Here is an 8,818-nt window from a genome sequence, read left to right on the forward strand (position 1 = left end):
AAAAAAAAAAAAAAAGAAAAAAGAAAAAAGAAAAAAAAGGCGGGGCGCACTGAGCTTTCTTTGCCTCGGGTACTTACAATCCACTGCTGATTACACATTCAGCTTCTCCGCCCGGAGCGAAGCGAAAGAGCCAACTTGCATTTCCTGGTTCACATTCATTACTTAGTTTCTTGATCTGTGTGAAGGGAATAGACATTCAAGTCTGTCCTAATCCATTGGAGAAGGGAATTAGGCAGGATAATGGCACAATTCGTTGACATTGATTTTTAGGAAAACTGATTTTTTTAAGGTAAAAAAGGATAAAAAAATGAAATAACACAAAAAACATTTGTTATGTAAATAAAACTCAAAAACAAATATTCAAAGGCAAGATGGCAATACCTTAACTGAAAACACTAATAAGCTTGATGAACATTCCTGAACCGCCTTTTCTTCCTGGAGCTGAGACTCAGGCTTCCTAAAGTCATGCATCACAAGTGTCCTCCTCAACTAACAAGGCCACATAAAAGCTTTGAGTGACCTGAAGCTGGCCATTACCCTCTCCACCCATCCCTACCTCCTTGTGCATACTCACCCCTGTAGGTAGTCTCTGCTATCGCATCAGAGCATTCAGAGCCCAGCATTCCGATGAAGTTGCATTCTGGCCAGTATCATTTGGGAACAGCTGGGCAGCCCCAACCTGTCCGTGGTCCAGATTGCCAGGAGTTGACAGGTGCCATCATATCCTTGGTCCCTTTTTGATACTTCCTTCTTCCATTCTTTGGTTAAGGACTTGACAGAAAAAAATGTAATCTCTTCTTCCTTCCCCAATGTCATCAGCCCTTCTTCTTATCTTCCAATGACACAGGACAGACCAGAATTTATGTTCCCTTTAGTCAGATCCAGAAACATACCCTATGGTAGCTAAGCTTGGTGATTTCCACTGAAGCAGTCAAAGCTGCAGGCTGGTGCTTTTCTTCCTAGAGTTATCAGAAAGACCTTCCTCCTCAGTGCAGCTACTTTCTTAGACTGGAATACCAAAATGGGACCTCTAGCTCTTCCGTAACCAAATTCGGTTCAAATGTACACAAGACCAAAGGGTCTAGGAGGAGGCTATGTGTCAGGACACCAGTCTCGTGTCCTGTCCTGTAAGCATTGGAGAGCCTCTAAGTGCCTGAGCCCTCCCCAGGACAGGAGGCCCTCATTGCCCCAGGAAGAGATGGGGATATGGAAGAAGTAACTTACTTTTCCCTCAGAGGTTAAATCTCTACAGGCCAATTATGGGGTGCTTGTTAGGAAGTTTTGGTTACTTTTATTTATTTATTTATTTATTTATTTTTTGCTTCATTTGGAAATTTTATATGGTCATTCCCTCTCTTTAAACACTCACCTACATTTAAGAGACTTTACAAATGAGAATTCAGTCTTTATTAATGCAGACACATGAGAAGAGAATCCAAAGTACGGGTTCCCCAGAAGCCTCCTAAGTCTTTGTTGAATTTTTATTTTGAACTTGTGTATGACTTTTTTGTCCAGGTGGCCATGAATTAAATGATTTGACTCAGGGTGTCCAACTGTTCTCAAACCATCTACGAGACCTTGGAGCAATAGCTCCTATAGTTATTATACCTCATGCAAGTATTTTGTGGGATTTCCCCCCATTTTGAATCACCACTGAAGTCTCCTTAACTAGTCACTGTTTAATTATTTAACTACTTTTGTACTTATATGTCTGAAAATACTACAGAAATTTGCTGCTCCCTTTAATCATCTCAAATTACACATCCATTCGATTGATTTACATTTGGGGTTTTTTTCTAGTGTGTGGCTGTTAAAAACAATACTGCTTCTAATAACAGAATAGCCACAAACTGGAAACAACCCAAATGTAAAGCAATCAAATGGATGTATAATTTGAGATGATTAAAGGGAGTAGTAAATTTCTGTGGTATTTGCAGAATAGGTAAAGTGGGGGACCAAGTGTGAGGGAAGAGGGGAGGAGAAGGGGAACAACTAGGGAATGAAGTTGATAAAATTATGCCAAGTGCATGTCTGAATATACCCCAATGCATTCCAGTGTTATGCATACTATAATGTACCAATTAAAAGTAAATGAATAAGTAGAAAGAATACCTACAGAGTATAGGAAAGGGATGCATACATATATACAAAACCAAATATAACTGGTTTGGGATATTGCATATGCACACACAAAAAAATGTCTTTGTGGATGCCTAAATTCATTTCTCATATATTTGGTAGAATTCATTGGTGAATATACCAGGTCTAAAATATTCTTCCATGGAAAACTCTTATGCATGGATTCAAATTTCCCAATATGTAAGACTCAACTCTTTCTTCCTGTCTGTTTCAGTAAGTTCATTCCTCCCCCTCTCCCCCGGAATTGTCCTACCTCATTTAGCTTTCAAATTGAGAGGTCTAAATTCATTTGTATCTTTCAATGCTGATGAAATTTTTTGATACTCTTTCCCTTTCATTTATTTCTTCTATTCCCCCTTTTATTGATGGGTCTTGGAAATAGATTTTAAGTTATGCTTGAAAATGTTTTGATATCATTGATACAGGAGAATACCAAAGAGGATACAAAACCAAATTACAATTACAGGCAGCTAAAGTGAAAATAAATAGTGTGACTACACCAAATTAAAATGTTTCTATACAGCAAAGGAAACAATCAACACAATGAAAAAGCATCCTATGGCAAGGGAGAAAATGGGGCTGGAAGCAATGAAAATGTGCAGACAGGGCTCAGCAGATGCAAACTTTCAGCTGCAAGACACATGAGTTCTGGGTATCCGATGTACAGCCCAGGGGGGGCGGGTGAGGCGATGTTGATTTGATTGTGCTGATCATTGCACCACAAATGCAAATATCAAATCATCAGTATCGCCTTCCATATATACAATCTTTATTCATCAGTTAAATATGTAAAAAAAAGGAAGACAAAGGAGGCAGAAACCCCATCTTTGAAAAAAATACCATTTAATGCAATAAGAGAGAGAAGACAATTATTTCTTGAAAAAGAGACTTCGAAATATTACCAAATGAATCAAACAACATTTTAAATTATCCCCAAAGATATGTTGAGAGAAGAAGAGAACAGCAGCTCCTCTTGTTTAGTGTAGAGGTCTGTCAAATAGTAAAAGAACAAACACTTTCAAAATTGCCCAAGGCTCTCTAGAGAACAGAAATGAAGGACGTCTTAACTCATTGCATAAGGTCAGCATTGCCATCATACCCAGGCACTCCATGGGGAAAGTGAGACAAAGGAAAATTATCCTTTGATCTGACTCGAAGGAAAACAGATGGAAATCTCCAAAACCAATAAACATCAACAAGAAAATCACAAACATCCATGTCTAAAAATATTTAATGCACCACTACAAACTTGGTTTGCTTCAAGACTGAAATGTTAGTTTAATATTAGAAAATAATTGATGTTATTCATCATATTAAAAAGTCAGATTTTATTAATAGATACCAAAAATTATTTTAAATTTAAGATAAATTCATATTTTAAAAAGACCTGATGATATGATAAGATGAATATAGAGCAAACATCATATGTTACTTAAATTATTTCAAATATACTTATTTTAATATTCTTAAGTTATTTCAAAAGTCATCCCTGTAAGCTAGGAAACTAAATAATAATTTTTGTTGTAGTTCTTTCTCTTCAACATTCTGATAGATAGCCAGAACCAAGAAGACAGGGGAAAACAATAAAATGAGGGTTAGAAAGAAAAGTCAATACTGTTATTTTACTTTAAATTATATAATTTAAAATATATAATTTTCTCCACAAGTAATCTAAAATAATTTATATGTAAATTATAATTCATGCCAAAATTAATCATAGTTGTTGGATTAAATAAATCAATACCAGAAGTCAATTGTGAATTCAGCTTCTGGCCATGATGGAATAGCTGGGATGGTATTTATTCTGCTTTCCTTCAACAGCTAGAAAACTGTCAAAACATGTTCATCAATAGTTCTCAGAAGTGGGAAAACAGTGCAGGAAGTAACCCCTGAGAGAAGGAAGCACACGAGGGGATCTGCAAGCACCCCTGCATGCTACCTGGAGAAAGTTTCCAAGACATGGCACAGAAGGGGGAACCCAAAGGATCCTGACATCATCCTGATTGAGCGGACCAAGTTCACAGCTAGGGAAGGGTACCAAAGCATGGAGAGCTGCAAAGGGAGATGGTTCAGTGTTGAAAGACGAATGTGACTATTGACATGTGCGTCAATGTGAGCAGCCTACCAAGGCCCAGGAAAGGATCACCAGAAATAACCATCCGGCCGAGTAACCTGGGAAGCTAACACAGGGCCCACAGTGGCTCACATTCTCATCAGCTCGCAGGAGAAGATAGCCACACAGCACATCGAGTGGAGTCCTCAGAAAGGTCAAGCCTTAGTCTTGGTGCCAGCTGTCATTTCTGCCTGCTGTGGACACAGCCAAACAGCCCATAAAATGGAGCCCTGGAATACAAAATACAGAATTTGGAATTTCCAGGAATGCAAAGAAGCAGGACTGTTCTCGTGCCATAGCAAAGAGAGCCATAATAAAAGCCAATTAATGAGCTTCACATCCTCGAGGTGGTAGAGGAAAAGGAAAATATTTTGAAAGAAATATATCACCAAAGCTCACTCAAAAATGAGCAGATAACCAGAATAGCCTGATACCTACAGAAGAAATTGGATTTGTCACTGAAAATCTTCCTCCATCAGAAATAAATTATAAATTAAATAACAGATCAGATAGATTCACTGGTTAGTTTTATTGACATAAGAAAGAGGTATCGCAAATTTTCCCAAACTTTGAATCAGAATTAACAATCCCTCTTCATATAAGCATTACCCTAATATCAAATCCAGATAAAAGGGTTACAAAAAGAAAACTACAGATAAAAATCACTCATAAACATAGATGCAAAAAATAGTTATGTCGGTAAATTCAGTTAGATAAAAAAATATACTACATCCAAGTTGATTTATCCCAGAAATGCAAAGTTAGTACCACATTCAACTGATATATACTCTTCAAAAGTATAGACAAGGAAAAACTGGAACAGTTACAAAGAAAAATAACACACAAATACAACATGGACTCCTGGGTAATATATAAAACTACAGAAAAAAAAGAAACAAATGTGTGGAAACAGATAAAATTAGATTAAGCATTAAAATTTAGCTAACAAGGGAGTATCATCAGTTGCACCAATGTTAATTACCTATTTTGGTATTTGCCCTATGGCTATGTAAGGTGTTAATATGAGGGGAAACTTTTTGTGTTATATCATAAATTTTCTGTAATCTAAAATTACCTTCCTAGATGGCTGTCTGACATGACTCTGGCTTGTCACCTGTAGTGTCTCATCAACCATGCATTGTCACTAACATGTACAAACATCCCACCAATATTTAGGCAATTAAGGCCAACACAACCACAGTCCAATATCATTGACACTTTTGGGGACATCTGCCTGTGTCACAAAATTTAGAATTAGAACAATCTTAATATAAAAAGTCAAGGCTGTAGAATATGAGTCTTTTGTTCTCAAATAGAGGCACTGCAGATCAACTGAGCTAAGGAAGACACAGAGACAGGAAAGAAGGGTTCCCTTAGGGACTGATTGAAGGGGTAAGAAGACCTGCTGCTGTGTTATTTCTCTTCCAACCCCTAAACTGTCCGTTCAGTCATTCCCTCTTTTTTATCACACATATCACTAAAGGCAGGTGTGCTCTCAGCAGATCTTGACTCATTAGAATTACAAAGGTTGGGCAGAGCCTCCCTGCTCAAGGAGGAGAGGTGGGGAAGGACAGGACTCTTGACATGGACTTGAGGGTAACTTCTGCAGAGTGGGCTGACCTGTCTTGTTTTCTTAAGATCCACATTGAAGCTATACTATCTTTCATTTCCTTGTCCAAGGAATCTGCTTTTCTGAGGTTAACCATATCTTTCATATTTTATATATTTATCTCATTGATTCTCATTTTTTTACCAAGATTTCAGAGTGTCCATAGTTTCAGAAATTAGACTGTTCCAGCCTTTAGACTATGAGACTATTGTGCATGCACAATAATTTTCTTGTCAAATTGTTCTTTTGCTATTTAAAAATAACAGAATCTCAGCTTTTCCTTAGCTAATAACACTATTGTGTACAAAAAAAGCCATGGTTAGATCAGAGTAAAGTGATAAGTTTAGGTGATGTTACTCACTCAAATCCAACACTCAGAAACTATCACAGTAGATCCTACACAAAATAACACATAAAAAGTTTGTGTAAAAACCTTCTCCTCATATTATTTTACATTAATGTACTACAAAAATGCTAGGTGTGGCTAAGTATAACTCGAATTACTGTGAACAAATCATCAAATGTAAAAATAGTCTTTGTTCCAAATGGAACACCAACCATAACCTTTTCCAAAATAGAAATAAATATAAACCAGTTGCTTAATGCAAAATCCATCAATAAATCCATGAACATAAAGAATGCACTAAATCCAAAACCAGTAAAATAACCATTACAGGCACCTCTCAATTCACTATAAGATTACATCCGAGTACATCCATCCTGAGTTGGAAATATCATAAGTCAAAAATGCATTTAATACATATGACCAACTGGATGTCACAGACTCACAATACTGTTTACTGTAGAGCGTTGACTTTTTATGCTTGAGATCAAATGACTGCCTGGGAGCTGAAACTTCCTAACACAGCTCAGAGCATCCTCAGGGAACATCACACTATGTATCTCTAGTTGTGGAAGATATCAACATTCAAAACCGGAAGTAAATTCTACATAATGTGTGTTATATTGTTTTTGAAACTTGATGACATTGAAAAATTGTAGGTTGAATCATCACAAATCAGGAACCATCTGTACTTTAAAGCCAGAGTAATGAAGATTGAGTAAGGAAGGTTAGCCACTGAGCTGTGCCATAAAATCCTCCCACATCCCACACCCAACTCACGGCTCAGCCTCCTACACAACACACCAGCACACGTTGCGTCATCTGCTTCCTGGTTACCAGGGCAATGCAGCTGACGCCTGTTACACTGAGTTGGGTGGGGAGCGCTGAGGCAAAGCTTTTTTTCTCCAGTGATGTTTTTGAATCACCTAGGTGCTAGTTTTGATATTAAGCCAGAGAAATGTCCTAATAATTTCCTCCAAGCCCCTTTCACCTCCTTATTCTGTAAACTATAAATCATGGGGTTCAGCATCGGAGTCAAAACGGCATAGAAGAGAGAGATCAGCTTCTCCTGAAGGACAGAGGGGCTGGAGTGGGGCTGGATGTAGGTGAAAATGGCCATGCCATAGCAGAGGGCGACCACAGTGAGGTGAGAGGCACAGGTGTGGAAGGCTTTCCTCCTTCCCTCTGTGGACTGGATCTTCAGGATGGTGGAGATGATGTGGACGTAGGACAGGAGCACCAGGAGGAAGGGTATCATCAGAAGGATGATGCTAGAAACCATGATGGTAACTTCATTGGAGGAGGTGTCCACACAGGCCAGCCTGACCACAGCCAGAATTTCACAGGATATGTGATCAATGTACCTGTTTGTGCACATGGGCAGCTGGAAAGTGATAGCCGTGTGCAGGAGCGAGTTGATGGAGCCACTGAGCCAGGATGTGATGGCCAACCGAGTGCACAGGCCTCCATGCATGATGACTGAGTAGCGCAGGGGGTCACACACTGCCACATAGCGGTCATAGGCCATCACTGCCAGGAGGACAAACTATCCCACCCAAGCCCAGGGAGAAAAACAACTGTGCAGCACAGCTCAGGAATGGGATCCCTTTGTGTTCTGCCAGGAAATGCACCAGCAGCTGAGGGACGATGCTGGTGGCATAAGACACGTCCACGAGGGAGAGGTTGGTGAGAAAGAAATACATGGGTGTGTGCAGCTGGCTGTCCAGTCTGATCAGAAGAACAATGAGGGAGTTCCCCAGCACTGTCAGCAGGTACATGGCCAAGAAGAGGACAAAGAGGGAGACTTGAGTGTCCCAATCACTGGTCAGTCCAAGGAGAATAAATTCACTCCCCCATGTCTGGTTATCTCGTTCCATTATGATTCTGCAGAGAGGGCAGAAAAAAACAGAAGCAACTGAATAACAATAGACTAACTTCTTAAAATGCATCCTGTGTATGAGCTGCCAGTGCTGTGTCAGTCTGTAGGTCATTCATTATGCCCAGATAAAAGGTTTGATCCCAGTATGCTTGATATCTACTCTGTTTCAGAGAGATGGACCAGTGCCCTTAAGAAGAACACGTCTCTTTTCAGGCATCAGTTAAAGCCTCGAGGTAATATGGTGCAATTTTAGCAGTTTTGCATCCTTTCCACTTGTATTCATTCTTCTACAACAAAGACACAATAGTTGTCAATGGTAGGTAAAGTGATTAAATGGTGAAGACGGAGTTGGAATGTTTGAAAACTACCTCAAATATGTCACCCACACCCATCTTGATGAAATGCATGAATCAATTTCATGAAGAATCATTATGAAGTGTTAGGTGTTTGTGGAAAGTTTTAGAATCAGATAAACTAGATTTGAAACCTGATTTTGTTTAGCAAGTATGTGATTTCTGGTGAATGATAAGCTTTCCTCTATAAAATAGATGCATATTTAATAACTCATGTCTACTTAAATTCAAATGCAGATAATTTTTGGGAAGGTACTTGTATATTTTTTGTGGAAATACTACTGTGTACTGTGGGTGTTTGTAATAACCACTTGTGCCTCAGCTGCATTAAAAAAAATGTGATTTGCTTCTCCTCCACAAAAGTAGACATGAAAAAGTAGGC

The 8,818-nt window shown here is 38.8% G+C and overlaps 1 pseudogene; it reads right to left on the bottom strand.

Annotated features, from left to right (window-relative positions):
• Nucleotides 1-7,126: 7,126 nt before the first annotated feature.
• On the bottom strand, nt 7,127-8,081 carry LOC107149089 (annotated as a pseudogene).
• Between the last annotated feature and the right edge of the window lie 737 nt (nt 8,082-8,818).

This window comes from Marmota marmota, unplaced genomic scaffold, assembly GCF_001458135.2.
Source record: "Marmota marmota marmota unplaced genomic scaffold, marMar, whole genome shotgun sequence".
Lineage (NCBI taxonomy): Eukaryota > Metazoa > Chordata > Mammalia > Rodentia > Sciuridae > Marmota > Marmota marmota.